Here is a 14537-nt window from a genome sequence, read left to right as displayed (position 1 = left end):
TTGAGCTAGTGGCACAAAGGTGTCAGGTTCAAACTCCTGTGACACATTTAAAAACACTTAAATCCAGAAATACAGAAGAGACAGACAACAATATTCAAAGTTACTCGCAGCGAGGAGAGTGAAACCACATACCCAGTGACATGCCACTCCATTCTGAATATGCAGTTCACACTCTCTTTTTATATTCTCTTTCGGGGATCCCTACTACATGGTCGTGCAACTATAAGGGGGGGGGGGCAGTTGCACAAGCTGTATTTGTTTGTCAATGTGTGTGTGTATATGTGAGAGTTATTACTTTTATTGTTTTATGAGTTCTTATCTTGACACATTCTTGCAGGATTAACAGAAACATCTGCAGGCAGGGTTGCTGTTGGCGCATCCAGGCACCTCCAGGACCTGGGGGTCACTGGGGGTCTGAGATCAGGGTCACAGGAACATTCCCTCTTCAGCACAGTCAAACACTTTCTATTGTCTAAGCAAATGGATATGAGGGTGATAACTGACATTATATTCATTCTATCTACATTTTATTCTAATAAAAGGAAAACGTGCATGACAGCCTTTTCAATTGATTTGAGTCTAAAATTCAAGCTTTGCTCACAGACAAATTTGAAGCAGCTGGAATGAGCAATCTGCACCTCCGAATCTGAGTTTATGGTTCTTGCCCAGAAAAGCATAGCTCACAGCCGTAACGGTATCGTGGTTCGTACTCTGTGTTGTGGCCGCAGCAACCCTGGTCGAATCAGGGTCATGGCAGGTGTGTGTTGCTTTTGGAATTGTATTGTCTGTCCACTTGTGTGGTGATATACAAATACACTAGTTTTGACCACACCTGTATCACATCAGTAAACATCATTAGTAGTGATGAGGTGCCAGGGCTTCGAAGTGTGTGTCGAAAAATCGAGTGGGCACTTCTACAAAGCGTGTACCAAGGCTTGATTCATTTGAGGGAGGGGCCAGAATTGTACCACATGACCTTCACCCATCCATGGTAAGGTTAATAGTACTACATTATAATAGTAACATATTACAGTATAAACAACACAACCATGATGAAGCTAGCCATATCACATGATACATGGCATTTATGGACAAGAAAACATTCAGTATTTTATATATACTGTATATTTTATCTTACACTTTGTAGATTAATCATTCGGTTATACATTTTTTTGTGGTACATAATTTCCAAGAGCCAAAACAGATGAGCATTCAATGCATCACACATGAAGATACATCCGCCTGTAATTCGATCCACGGCCAGCAGGTGGTTTCGTGTGCACATGAAGATTCAAGAAATGAATCCATTCTCTAACCAGTTGACTAAAATGGTTCCAAGCCTCATGGGGCTTCATTGCTGATGCTAATGATTCATTAGCATGCTGTAAGATTTTAGTTTTTAAAATGGCCTCTTACGAGCCCAGGATAGCCATAGCCTCTGAAGCGCACCCCAGACCAGACAGTCCAACAGTATTTTCCCCAGCACACACACAACAGGCCTTCCGCCCAGCAATTCACCAGCCCCTTTTACCCATGAAGGGCCAACCATAATTCCCCAATGAGAGGGTGAGGCAATTTATCTAAAAGGTACCATATTTACAATTTCAACACTTTTCTTTTATGTTCCAAAAGCCTTTCAATATTAGCACACTTAAGTTCCACTTTCTGGATACATTTTAAGCACTAGACTACATTTAACTACATTTACCCAGAAACTATACAGTTAACCCCCCCCACCCCCTCCTCCAGGTGACACTTGGGAGAGTCCAATCAAGGTGATCAGCCTCTAGCCTGCACTCCCATGGGCGCACCTCCATGCTTGTGCCCCGATCAATCACCTTCTCGTAAGAAAGGAGAAACTGATGAGAAATTAGGAACCAAACCAATGACTTCTAAATGAAAACTAACTAAGGTGGCAATGAAACAACTTAAATGGCAAACAAATATAATTAAAGTACTAACCAGGATGTATGTGTAAATAACAAAAGCCAGCTATATACACAAATAGGAAACATGGCCGTGTGTAGGTGGGGCATACACCTGATCAAAGAGGGATGATTGGCAGCTCCCTCACACATGCAATCAATCAAAGTATAAGGTACGATGTCGGAGATCAAGAACGCTTTTGTTGGCAAGAAAAAGCCATAACATACCATGTGGAGAATACAGGTATCAAACCCACTATCTCCTGCATGTAAAGCAAGAGCTCTGTCCTTTGAGTTCATTCCCGCCGGTGCACAAGAAGGCTGCCACAGTTTCTGCAACACCAAAACACTAATTAAGACTCATTTGGAGTCAGCCCCAATCTGCCCCCACTTCGGACACATCGTCGTGTTTCATTGTTTGGCAACTGCTTTGTGACTTCACCAGTCCCCTTAAAAGCCCCTTCCTTCAGGTTTCCATAGTGTAGTGGTTATCACGTTTGCCTCACACGCAAAAGGTCCCCAGTTCAAAACTGGGTGGAAACATGGCCTTTCAAGACCTCCTTTTACAAAAAAATCAAGATGACAAATAAGAACAAGGATATGTGCTTGATGTCTGAAGGTGTATACACGAGCGTCCATCCCCAGTTTGGACACACAATCCATATTTCCCGGATGACTGATGGGCTAGGAATACATAACAGGTCGGTGTTCGAGGACCTGATGGACCGCGAGGGTTCATCACGTAAAAGAAATTCAGAAAAATAAGAAGGCCCACAACCCCTAAGGCATTTAAAAACCATTAAGAGAACCTTCAAATGGATCCTGAAACATACAGGGAAAGATATCTTTCAGATGTATCAATAAAAATGCTGAATCCCCAATATGGGGCTCGAACCCACGACCATGAGATTAAGAGTCTCATACTCTACGGCTGAGCTAATCAGGCCTTTTACTGCTCTAGATATAATTTTTTGTTCTGTTTTTATTGATGTGGCCATCCTGATGTTTGATCAATTCCACAGCTGACCTAGTTTCTCAGGGAACAGAAGGAGCGAGACCTGTAGGGTCAGGATGGCCGAGTGGTCGAAGGCGCTGCATTCAGGTTGCAGTCTCTAATGAGGCGTGTGTTCAAATCCCACTTCTGACAGTGCGGGGCCGCAAGTCTTTCCAGTTCCAGTTAAAAGCCCGGCTCCTCATGTAGTTTCCATAAAGTACCAAGGTATTGTCCTGTTGCCCTTGTATTTTGAGGGCAAAAGGAGGCGTGCTTGACAAAGTACAGTGAAATGCATCACACTTGAGTGCTTGGATGGCGTGATGCTGTAATCTCGCGAGAGGGTACGTGACGCGCGCAGGTCAGACAAGCGGAATACAGCGCTCCCAAACAATCTTAACTATTTAAACATCCGCAAAGTATCCTTAGATATAAACCAACGTATTTAACTGCTGGAAAAGTTACAGTTCTCAAAAAACAAACCTGGAAGATCTGGAGGAGTACATCGACGGTTGCTTCGATAGTATCGTCATGGGCAAGTCGGGCAAGTCACCCAAGACGCCGAACTCCAAGCGTAGCCGTCCTGAGGACTCCCCTGGGGAGACGTCGCCACCAGGCACAGACATCAAGGACATCCTCGATTCCATCGACAAGAGGGTGATTTGCTTGGACGGCCGCCTGGCTCTTGTCGAGGTACTCCATAAAGAATTTCAGGCCATCCGTGAGTCTCTGGACTTCAGCCAAAAACAAATAATCTCCTTGGTGACGGAGAACGCAACCCTCCGTGAATCGGTGAAGTCCCTCACCGACGGAGTTTCACAACTCCGCCAGGAAAACAAGTCCATGAAGGAAACGATCTTGGACCTTCAGGCTCGAAGCATGAGGGACAACCTCGTCTTTGCAGGAATTCCAGAGAAATCAGAGGAAGACCCGGAAGAATCCGTAAGGGCCTTCATGGCGCAACGGCTCAAGCTCCCGGCTGACGTCATCGGGGACATCACCTTCCATCGCGTCCACCGCCTGGGAGCCAAGAAGCCAGGAAATACAAGACCGAGACCCATCGTGGCAAAATTTGAACACTTCAAGCAGAAGGAGCAGGTGAAAGGCCGAGGCCGAGAGCTGAAGGGGACGAACTTCAGCGTGAACGACCAGTTCCCAAGGGAGATCCTCGACAGACGCCGTCGCCTGTTCCCTATCCGAAAAAAGTTCATCAACGAGGGGTGCCGAGCTGTCATCACAGTGGACAAACTCTTCGTTAATGGACAGCTATACCGCGATCGTGAAATTACACCATGACTGTATTAATCATTCTAACATGGTAACCGAATATGCTTGGTAAGGTAAGGTAACGTCCTACTTTTTCATAGTTACATGATAAAGGTTCGTATATCATAACGCGCTCATCCTCGTTAACGCCTGCACTCTGCCTTCAAATTACTCCCCATTTTTCTCCCTTGCATGTCACCTCATTCCTTTCCTCCCTGTCTTGCACACTTTCTCACTGTCTTTCCCCTCTTTCACTCACTTATATTCCTGTTTGTCACTTGTCTGTTTTCTGTACCAGCATGTCTATACAGTTCACACACACTCACATAATCACAAACCCGCAAATACAAACATTGTACATAAAGGCACACATCCATGTACACAGGTGGCTCGTACTGTACATCTGACACATAAACCTACAACACTGCCACTTACACACACGCATATCTCACACATGCATACACCAACATTACACCTTCACTAGTCAGATCAGGAGGACTACATTATAATATGCCCATGTGCACTTTAAGCATATATGTAATAGTATATGCTTACACTACCTACAGGCACATATACTTCACACTTGCACATATATACACACACATATCATCATAAGCTAGTCTAGGATGTCCTCACTGCAATTTGTCACTTGGAATGTCAGGGGAGTCGGGTCTCGAGAAAAAAGACAAAAAATGTTTAACCATCTAAAGAATATCCAAGCAGACATTGTCTTATTGCAAGAGACTCACATCTCCAATGCAGCTGCCCATACATTTCACTCACCACAGTTTCCACACATATACCTAGCAAACTACAACTCCAAACAGAGGGGCGTAGCCATTTTAATTAGCCGGAGGGTCAATTTTACACTGCTCAACAATACTATAGACATAGAAGGTAGATATATAATAATCAACATATCGGTTGACAATGTTAAATTTTGCATTGCCAACATATATGGCCCTAATGTTGATGACCCCTCTTTCTTTCACACCTTTTTTTCTTCTCTCTCTGCACACCTGGATTCAAGCTTGATCTTGGGAGGGGACTTCAACTTGGTATTTAATCCAGATTTAGATAGGTCTAGCCCAGCTGGGGGACATCGTGAGTCTCAAGCAACAACAACACTGAAAAAATATATGACTGATTTTGGTCTTTGTGATGCTTGGCGCTCTTATCACCCTACTCACAGAGAATATACGTATTTCTCACCAGTGCACCACACGTACTCCCGAATTGACTACTTCTTAACAAGTAGCTCAATCTTAAGATTAAGATTAAGATTAAGATATGCCTTTATTCGTCCCTCAGTGGGGAAATTTGTATTGCACAGCAGCAAGAGTACAGAATCAGTTAAGCAGTACAAAATACACAATATAGAAAAATAAACAATATAACGACTCAAGTATTAACAAAAATCAACAGTTTTTCCCAGAGTTATATACAATACAGTATGTAGATAATATGAGACGAGATGATATATATGACCAGTCTATACACTGAGATCTCAATTTTAATTTTTGTGTATGGTAGGTGTATGGCCCCGGGTGGGGCGCCTGGTAAGCTCATACGGGAGGGGGGGTCTCGTTTGTGCAGCTTGGGCTCTGGGTGGGGAGGTGCGGTGCTGGGGTGGGGCATTACCTGCTTCCCTCCCTTCGGTGGAGGGATGGCTGGGTTGTGGTGGATGTGGGGCGGGCGGGTGGGGGGCTGGCTGTGGGTGCGTGGGTAGCGGGGCGGATAGCGGTGGGGGTGGGGCTCTGCGCGGCGTGGGCCGGGATTAGCGGGGGGCTTGCTTGGGGGGCGGGGTGGTGGGCTCTGGGTCGTGGGGGGGCCTCGACCAAGGGTTGGGGGGTGGGGCTGGCCGGTGGCTCACGGGCGGCCCCTGCTATTTGCCGGTGTCTGGTTGGCCCCTTCTGTCTCCGGTCTGGTGGCGGTCTTCCCGCCTCCGGGGTGTCCTACTTGGCGGGTCCGTGGGTGGATGGGAGATATGGTGGAGACGGGTCGGCGCTGTGGTGGAGGGTGGGACTGGGGGGGGCATTCACTTTTTGCGGCTGTTGGGGTATCGTCTGCCTGGTGGGCTCTGCTGCCTGGTGTGTGTGTCTCTGTCCCGCCCTGGCACTCTTGGCTAACGAGCCCGGGGGGTGGGGTTGGGCTCTTCCCCATGCGGGTCCCGGTTCTCCTGCGGTCTCTGTGGTGTCACTCCCTGGGCTGCCATGGTGACGGATGTGTTGCCGGGGCGCGGTTCCTGCTGTTCTGGTGGTTGTAGGAGCAGCCTCGGGGCGTGTGGTTTGTCCGCGGCTCCTGGTGGTCCGGGGGTGGCATAGCTGGCTCAATCTCTGGTGGGGCCCTCCGGGGGGGAGCTGGCAGGCCGGACTGGCCGCCACGATGGGCTGGGTGGGGCCCGTGGTTGGTCCTGTGGCCCAGGGCTTGCTCCGGGCGGCTGGCTTGCCCGGCTCGGTTGGCCGGTAGTGCGGGGTGGGCGTGTGTGGGGCCCCGATCCTCCCTGCTGCACTGCACCACCTCACATACATGTAGGACTTTGGGGGGTGGCCTGCAACTGGTTTTGCCGGGGGCGAAGGGTTTCCTTGCGGATGCCCTTTTGTCCTCGGCATTCCTCTGGCTGGTCACCCTTCAATTTTAACCGCACCTTAGACACTCAGTTCTGGGGGGGGTCTGGGCAGGCAGGGGACCCACCATTGCTCAGCTTCCTTCCACACACACACACACACATACACATACACCACACACATAGGTCAGCCCTATGGGACAGGCCTATTTTTAATTGCACTATCTACACAATACCATCTTCACACACACAGGTGTAGCGGGCTGGACCGGAGAGCCTACTGCCTACCCCCGCGATTGGCCCGCTGGCTGCTGGGGCTTGGCGGCTCGCTCGGGGTGCCCTGGGCTGCAGGATATTTTGGTCTGGTCTGCCTGGCCTTCCTGGGGGTCCCGCTGGAACCAGCTGACGCCGGGGCTTGCCCTGGTGTCATGGTTGGCGCTACCTCCCTGGATCTGTCCTGGGTCGCGGGCGCCAACGTGCCCTTGGGGGGGCGTTCACCGGCCTCCAGGCAGTGGGGTCCGCGCTGCTGGTGGCCTGAAGTCTACGGTGGTGGCTTGGGGTTGTTGCGCTGTGGTGGCTGCTGCGGGGACCGGGCTGTGTGTTGGGAGGGGACCTGATCCTGCTCGTGGGTACGGGGGCCGGGGTGGCGTGTGGGGATGGGGAGCATGCTCCTCGGGGTGGGGCCTGCTGGGGGGGCGGTGCTCTTTCGGGCGTTTGGGTGTCTGCTGCCACTGGTCCTATGCTCTGCCGCATCGCTGTCCCTGTCTTTGCCCATCCCCAGTCTTGCCTTAGGGCTCGTCGGGGATGGTTCTCCGGTACGTGGGCGGAGCGCTGCTGGTTCTGGGGGCGGGGGGGGGGCTGGCCCTCCCGGTGGATGGTGGGGTCCTTCGGGGGCCTTGCGCTGGTCTTAACTCCTCGGCTCTGGTGCGTGGCCTCCCCGTGACTTGGAGCTATGGCTCTCCCTCACGGGGGTGAGCTGCCCGGTGGATGTCGGCCGGCGCAGTGGAGCGCCTCACCACTCGCCTGCTCGCCCCCTCCGCTTGCTCATGTGCGGGCCTCCTCCCCTCGCCCGCTCCTTTGTCTGCCACACTGCAGTAGCCCTGATGCCGTGGTCGAGGGGAGTCTGGGGGTGCTATGCCTTGGCGGTCCGTACCTCCCTGGGCTCGGGGCCTGGTTGTGGGTCTGGGACCCCTGGGTCCCCCACCCTGTGATGCCCCGGACGCCCCACCCGGGGACGTCCACAGCATGTGTGTGTATTGAGTGGATGGGGTGTGCATGTGTCTGAGTTTATTTTATGTATTTATTGTTTTAAATACTTAGATAATTAATGATTAGTTTTATTATAATTATAAAATATGTATATATATATGTATATGGGGGGCTCTGCGGGGGTCTGGCGTAGGGTGTTCCATCTCAACCGCCCGGTCCTCCATGGGGCAGCCCGGGCCTCTTCTGTCCTGGCCGGGGCGGTCCTATGTCGGTGGTCGGGCCTGGGGTTACCAGGGGCGGGCCGGGTTCTGCTTCCTGGGGGTGTGTGGGGGGCGGGAGGCGGTGCCTCCGGCCGTGGACGGGCTCCCTTCCGGCCGGCAGGGGCGCCCCTGTGCCCACGGGTGTGTGGCCTTCGATGCCCTTCTGCCCTAGTAGGGTATGGTCTCCCGCTGGTCTCGGGGGTGCGGCTCTCCTCCGGCCTGCTGGCGCCCTGTTGCCGGTTGGGATTGCTCCTCCATGGCCTCTTGCTGGTCTCTTCGGGGAGTTGCTTCGGGGGCGGGTCTTGGGGAGTCGGCCCTGGCTTTGCCCACACCCACGGGGCCGGAGGATCTCTGGCGGTGGGGGCTTGACCTGGCTGCGCGGGGCGGGGTTTGCTGGGTGGTAGAAGGCAGTCTCTCTCCTTTTGTCATTCTCAGTGACAATTACACATTCACACACTCGCATTCACATACACAACACACCTCCATATGGGCACTCACAGCACATGGGTGCTTCTCTATACAATCTACTCTCTTATTCCTGATGTTTATATAGTATTGGTATGCTATTATTACAGTAATAATGATGTCAAGCAATGAGATTTTAATTACTGTAACTGTATGGTTGCAATTGTGTTTACTATCATGGGTCATGTCCTCATTGTTACTATTGCTATTGGTAAGTTGGACTGTTTCATTCCACTGATATCATCTCCAGTGTGACCCTTAGCCATCATTGACATTTAACTGTTCTGTTTGTCACTGTTGTTGTTTTGGGAATTCTTGTTGCTGCTGTTTTTGTCTCTCCCTCTACTGCCCCCCCCCCCCCCGACCCCACTTTTCTCTTCTCTCTTCTTCTTTTCTGTTCTTCTTCTTGCTCCGGTCCGGTCGTCCCAAATGGCATAACAAAGACATCAAATAACGGCAAATAAAATTTCATGGTACAGGGAAGTTGTAGCCAACACCTTTCCTGACACAGAGCAAATCTGTCTAGCATGTAAGGGCATTTAGATCAACAATACTATCTGCCCCAATGGCTGGACGGGACAAAAAAATAAATAAATAAATAAATAAAGGTTGGGTTCTAACTAGGCTACCACAGTTTCTGCATTACCAAACACTAATTCAGATGTTGGGACTCATTTTCAGTCAACAAGACCATGTCAACAAAGGTCCTGCAGGAGATGAGGTGACCGAAAGGTTAAGGTGCTGGACTGCTAATCCATTGTGTTCTGCGTGCATGGGTTTGAATCCCATCCTCATGGGACTATACCAATGCAGTCGTTTTGACACCACCTCTGTTTTTAGGAAACATCATTAGAATGCAATTAATCAAAGTATCAGGTACGATGTTGGAGATGGAGAATGCTTTTTTAGCAGGAAAAAGACACAATATACCATTTGGAGAATGCAGGCATCGATTCCACTTCATCAATGAAATGTTTTCCGCATGTTGCACAATTTTCCACAGGAAAGAAATCTTGACGATGTATCACCAAAAGTGCTGAACCGCCCAATGTGTGGCTGAAACTAGTGCACAAGGAATAACTTGTTTAAGTGAACCTTTTAAACCTCGATGACCCATCAAGAAGTCAACCTTTGTTGGTTCAATTCTCCCAGTCACGATGAGGATGTGTGCTGGTTTAGTGCATATGCAGAACTTAGTTCCCATCGTGTAAGCATGTTTGGTGTGTTTGAGGGGGTATAGCTCAGTGGTAGAGCATTTGACTGCAGATCAAGAGGTCTCCGTTTCAAATCCGGATGCCCCCGATGCACTCCTTCGGTTTAAGAATAGTCTAAGAGTACATGAATGCATGGCTCATAATAGCAACAACTTCGGTGTAATATAACTCGAGATTGTTTCCCTTTTTGCATGGCTCCTTTCTACATTCTTCACACTGACATGAAATTTCTGCAGTGGCTTTTGTCCAATTTCCTCGCGGATGACACAGCCCCCCCCCCCCCCCCCCCGACCCCCCCCCAAGAGAAAGTCCAGCCGCACCACAAAACAAAGTCATTTCAGCTGCTTTTACCCACGATCTTATCTTTTCCGTGCTGACTCAAAGCTCAGGACCATCGGACCAGACCTAAATTCATGAGGAGCCGGGCTTTTAACTGGAACTGGAAAGACTTGCAGCCCCGCACTGTCTACTCTGAGCCCTCCCGGATGACTGAGCTCCTCACCCTATCTCTTAGGGTGAGTCCAGCTACCCTACGGAGGAAACTCATTTCAGCCGCCTGTATCCGAGATGTCATTCTTTCGGTCATGACCCAAAGCTCATGACCATAGGTGAGGGTGGGAACATAGATCGACCGGTAAATTGAAAGCTTTTTTAACCACGACGGTCCGTTACAGCGACCGCATTACTGCCGAGGCTGCGCCGATCCGTCTGTCGACCTCACGCTCCCACTTTCCCTCACTCGTGACCATACCTAAGATACCTAAACTCCTCCACCTGGGGTAGGACCTCATTCCCAACCCGGAGGGAGCACTCCACCCTTTTACGACTGAGAACCACGGCCTCTGATTTGGAGGTACTGAGTCTCATCCCAGACGCTTCGCACTCAGATGCAAACCGTCCCACTAAACGCTGAAGGTCACAGCCCGTAGAGGCCATAAGAACCACATCATCTGCAAATAGCAGAGATGTGATTCTAAGGCCCCTGAAACAGATTCCCTCAACACCTTGGCTGCGCCTAAAAATTCTGGGATGTCCATAAGTGCACTTGGCACCAGGACACCCTTGGCTGCAGGTCTATGATCGACTTTGCAGTCGTGTCATCAGACCTGCGTCCGCATGTTCTGGACAGGCGGGTGAAGAGAGGGGCTGAGCTGTCAACTGATCACCACCTGGTGATGAGTTGGATTAGATGGCGGGGAGGATGCTGGACAGACCTGGTAGACCCAAACGAGTAGTGAGGGTGTGCTGGGAACGTCTGGCAGAGTCTCCCGTTCGTCGAGTCTTCAACTCTCACCTCTGGCAGAGCTTCGCCTGCATCCCGGGGGAGGACCGGGATATTGAGTCCGAATGGGCCATATTCCGTGCCTCCATTGCTGAGGCGGCTGACCGGAGCTGCGGCCGCAAGGCGGTCGGTGCCAGTCGTGGCGGCAGGCCCCGAACCCGATGGTGGACACCAGAGGTCAGGGCCGCCATCAAGCTGAAGAAGGAGTCCTATCGAGCATTGATGGCTTGTGGGACTCCGGAAGCAGCTGACAGGTACTGTCAGGCCAAACGGTTCGCGGCTTCGGCGGTTGTCGAGGCAAAAACTCGGGTGTGGGAGGAATTCGGTGAGGCCATGGAGCACGACTTTTGGTCGGCCTCGAAGGGGTTCTGGCAAACCGTCCGGACCCTCCGAAAAGGGAAGCATTGCCCAGTCCACACTGTTTACAGTGGAGACGGGGCCTGCTGACCTCGACTGGGGATTTGTTTTGGTGAAGTAGGTGCAGACACATCCATTAAAAAATGAAAATACAAAATATACAGTATACAGGTTAAATATATGTACACAGTCTGTTTTTTGTTTGTTGTTCCGGGACTGCAGTCTGATTGTTTTTCCTAAGAGTCCAAACTGAGCGTTAATTTAACGCATATAGAGTGTCAAAGTGGCAGGATGAGGCAGAGGTGGGGTGTGAACAGTGTCGGGGGGGGGGGGGGGGGGGGGGGGTTCCGGGACTTGTTGATGAGGCTGACAGCAGACGGGAAGAAACTGTTCTTGTGGCGTGAGGTTTTGGTCCTGATGGACCGCAGCCTCCTCTCAAAGAGACTGTGTCCGGGTTGAGAAGGATCGGCCACAATCCTTTTCTGCACGCCTTAGGGTCCTGGAGGCGTACAGATCCTGGAGGGACGGGAGATTGCAGGAGATGAGGATGGACTCAATGATGGAGCTGTAGAAGTGCACCAACATTGTCTTTGGCAGGATAAATTTCTTCAGCTGCCATAGGAACGTAGGAAGTACATCCTCTGCTGTGCCTTCTTGATGAGGGAGCTGATGTTCGGCTCCCACTGGAGGTCCTGGGAGATGATGGTACCCAGGATGCGGAAGGACTCCACAATGTCAATCGTAGAGTCACAGAGGGTGATGGGGACAGGAGAGGCTGAGTTCTTCCTGTTGTCCACAACCATCTCCACTGTTTTTAAGGCGTTGAGCTCCAGGTTGTTCAGGTTACACCAAGTCACCAGATGGTCAACCTCTCACCTGTAGGCAAACTTGTCGCCGTCAGAGATGAGTCCGATGAGGGTGGTGTCGTCCGCAGACTTCGGGAGCTTGACAGACTGGTGACTGGAGGTGCAACTGTTTGTGTACAGGGAGAAGAGCAGAGGAGAAAGAACGCAGCCCTGGGGGGATCAGGTGCTGACGGTTTTTGTATCTGAGATGTGTTTCCCCAGCTTCACGCACTGTTTCCTGTCAGACAGGAAGTCTGTAATCCACCTGCAGGTGGAGTCAGGCACGCTCAGCTGGGAGAACTTCTCCTGGAGCAGAGTTGGGAGGATGGTGTTGAAGGCGGAGCTGAAGTCAACAAACAGGAGCCTAGCATAGGTTCCTGCGGAGTCCAGGTGCTGGAGGACCAACACACCAAGGCAGCCGTCCGCAGCGCCATTTTGGAAACACGTGGTGGCATGGGAATAAATGACTACATGGTAATCAGGTGGTTAGGTGTCAGTGGTTCCAGACACATGGGTTGTTTACATTGTCCACAGTAAGAGGGTGATTATTCACAACAGACATGGCTTCCTAAAGAAAGGTTCTCAAGGAACTGTCACTCAACCTGCCAGCACTGTTTGCTAGGACTGAAATGAGCACGCTTTTGATGGTTCTGATCTGGCGCTCCCAAACACCTCCCATATGGCTTGCATTTATGACAAAGTTGCATTGCTTGTCTGCCAGGTATTCTGTTACTCTTTCTGTGTTTATTTCCTTTAGAGACTTTTCCATTTCATTTTTAGTTCAAACTAAGTATGTTCCCTGATCTGATCGGATGTGCCAAACAGCACCTCTGATGGCAATGAAGCATCTTGGGGCATTTATGAATGAGTCAGTGGTCAAGTCCTCCAGCATCTCTATGTGAACACCTCCAGAACATAGACAAGTGAATAGTAGACTGTACTGTTTTTGTTCTTTACACCCTTGTTTTGTGTGAAAGGGGCCAAAACAATCCATGCCACCATAGGTAATTGGTGGAGAAGGCTCAATGTGGTCTTGAGGTAAGTCAGCCATCTTTTGTTCCTCTGTGGCTCATCGAGCTTTCCGGCATGGGATGCACTGTCAAATATGTTGAGCCACTGCTTTGCTCCCTCCCATGATCCAGTAGTCATTTGCTCTGAGTTAATTCAAGAACCAATATAGTTCTGAGATTGGACCTTCTCTGCCAATTCAGGAAAAGCAGGGGAATTAGCTCAAATGGTATAGCGCTTGCTTTGCATGTGAGAGGTAGCGGGATTGATTGCCTAAATTCTACAAGGAATCCTTTGTTTTATTGGCTAATTGTAGGCCATTCGCGCACCCCGAGGTTACAGAGGTCAAAGGTAAGCCCATATTCAGCAGCACAGTGGCGAAAGGTAAATTTATGTGCATTACCGTTTCCACAGGTTCTCGATTTGTACAACCCGGCATTAATACCTCTTAGTGTAATTCTACCTTACTGGTGGATGCCTTCTTCTGGTCGCTCCTCAGGGCTGACCTCTGGTAGTGGTGCGGTGGACCCGACGTGAGTGATAGGTTACCGACCGAGAACATGACTGGTGTTTGTGCCCTGATTTCTTTCCTTCCTCCAATAACAGATTGTCAATTGATGTGGAGCGCCTAGTGCATAGTGCTACTTCCGTAGGGTCTAGCAAAGAGGGGCTCATTGGTTCCAATTCCAGCAGTCCTCTACTGGTATTTCCATACTTTTTTATCAGAGGTCATGTTGAGATACAAAGCCTGTTTTCAGGAGAAATGCAAGACCCCGGGATACAATAGGTCTTCTTTGTACACTTTTCAGCAGCAGACATTTTGAAAAGCACCCCTGGTTTACTGCCCAGGAGTAACAGCCTCGGCCACTCTGGAATGAAGGGTGACGCCACTTCAAGATGCAAGAAGCTGTCAGGAGTGGGATTTGAAACCACGCCTCATTCGAGACTGCACCCTGAAGCAGTGCCTTCGACCACTCGGCCACCCTGACCCTCCAGAGGCTACTTTTTAAAAGTCATTCACACACTCTGCGTTTTGTTTCCCATGTGGGTATTATGTTATGTTAGTCCAGATTAACAGCCTAGTTATTTGTGTCAGTCCCAGGGACCATTTCCAGACCCTCGTGTGACACTTGTGTTGGACTCTTTTGG

The 14537-nt window shown here is 50.2% G+C and overlaps 3 non-coding genes across 3 annotated transcripts; all 3 read left to right on the top strand.

The window, feature by feature from the left end:
* Nucleotides 1-2395: 2395 nt before the first annotated feature.
* On the top strand, nt 2396-2468 carry trnav-cac (transfer RNA valine (anticodon CAC)). The gene has a single exon. It is a non-coding gene; the product is annotated as a tRNA-Val (tRNA).
* Nucleotides 2469-2990: 522 nt separating this feature from the next.
* Nucleotides 2991-3072, top strand: trnal-cag (transfer RNA leucine (anticodon CAG)). The gene has a single exon. It is a non-coding gene; the product is annotated as a tRNA-Leu (tRNA).
* A 6840-nt stretch (nt 3073-9912) lies between these two features.
* On the top strand, nt 9913-9984 carry trnac-gca (transfer RNA cysteine (anticodon GCA)). The gene has a single exon. It is a non-coding gene; the product is annotated as a tRNA-Cys (tRNA).
* Nucleotides 9985-14537: the final 4553 nt, after the last annotated feature.

This window comes from Doryrhamphus excisus, unplaced genomic scaffold, assembly GCF_030265055.1.
Source record: "Doryrhamphus excisus isolate RoL2022-K1 unplaced genomic scaffold, RoL_Dexc_1.0 HiC_scaffold_24, whole genome shotgun sequence".
Classification (NCBI taxonomy): domain Eukaryota; kingdom Metazoa; phylum Chordata; class Actinopteri; order Syngnathiformes; family Syngnathidae; genus Doryrhamphus; species Doryrhamphus excisus.
The sequence above is the reverse complement of the archived record's forward strand: the minus strand, read 5'-3'. Positions and strand labels throughout refer to the sequence as shown.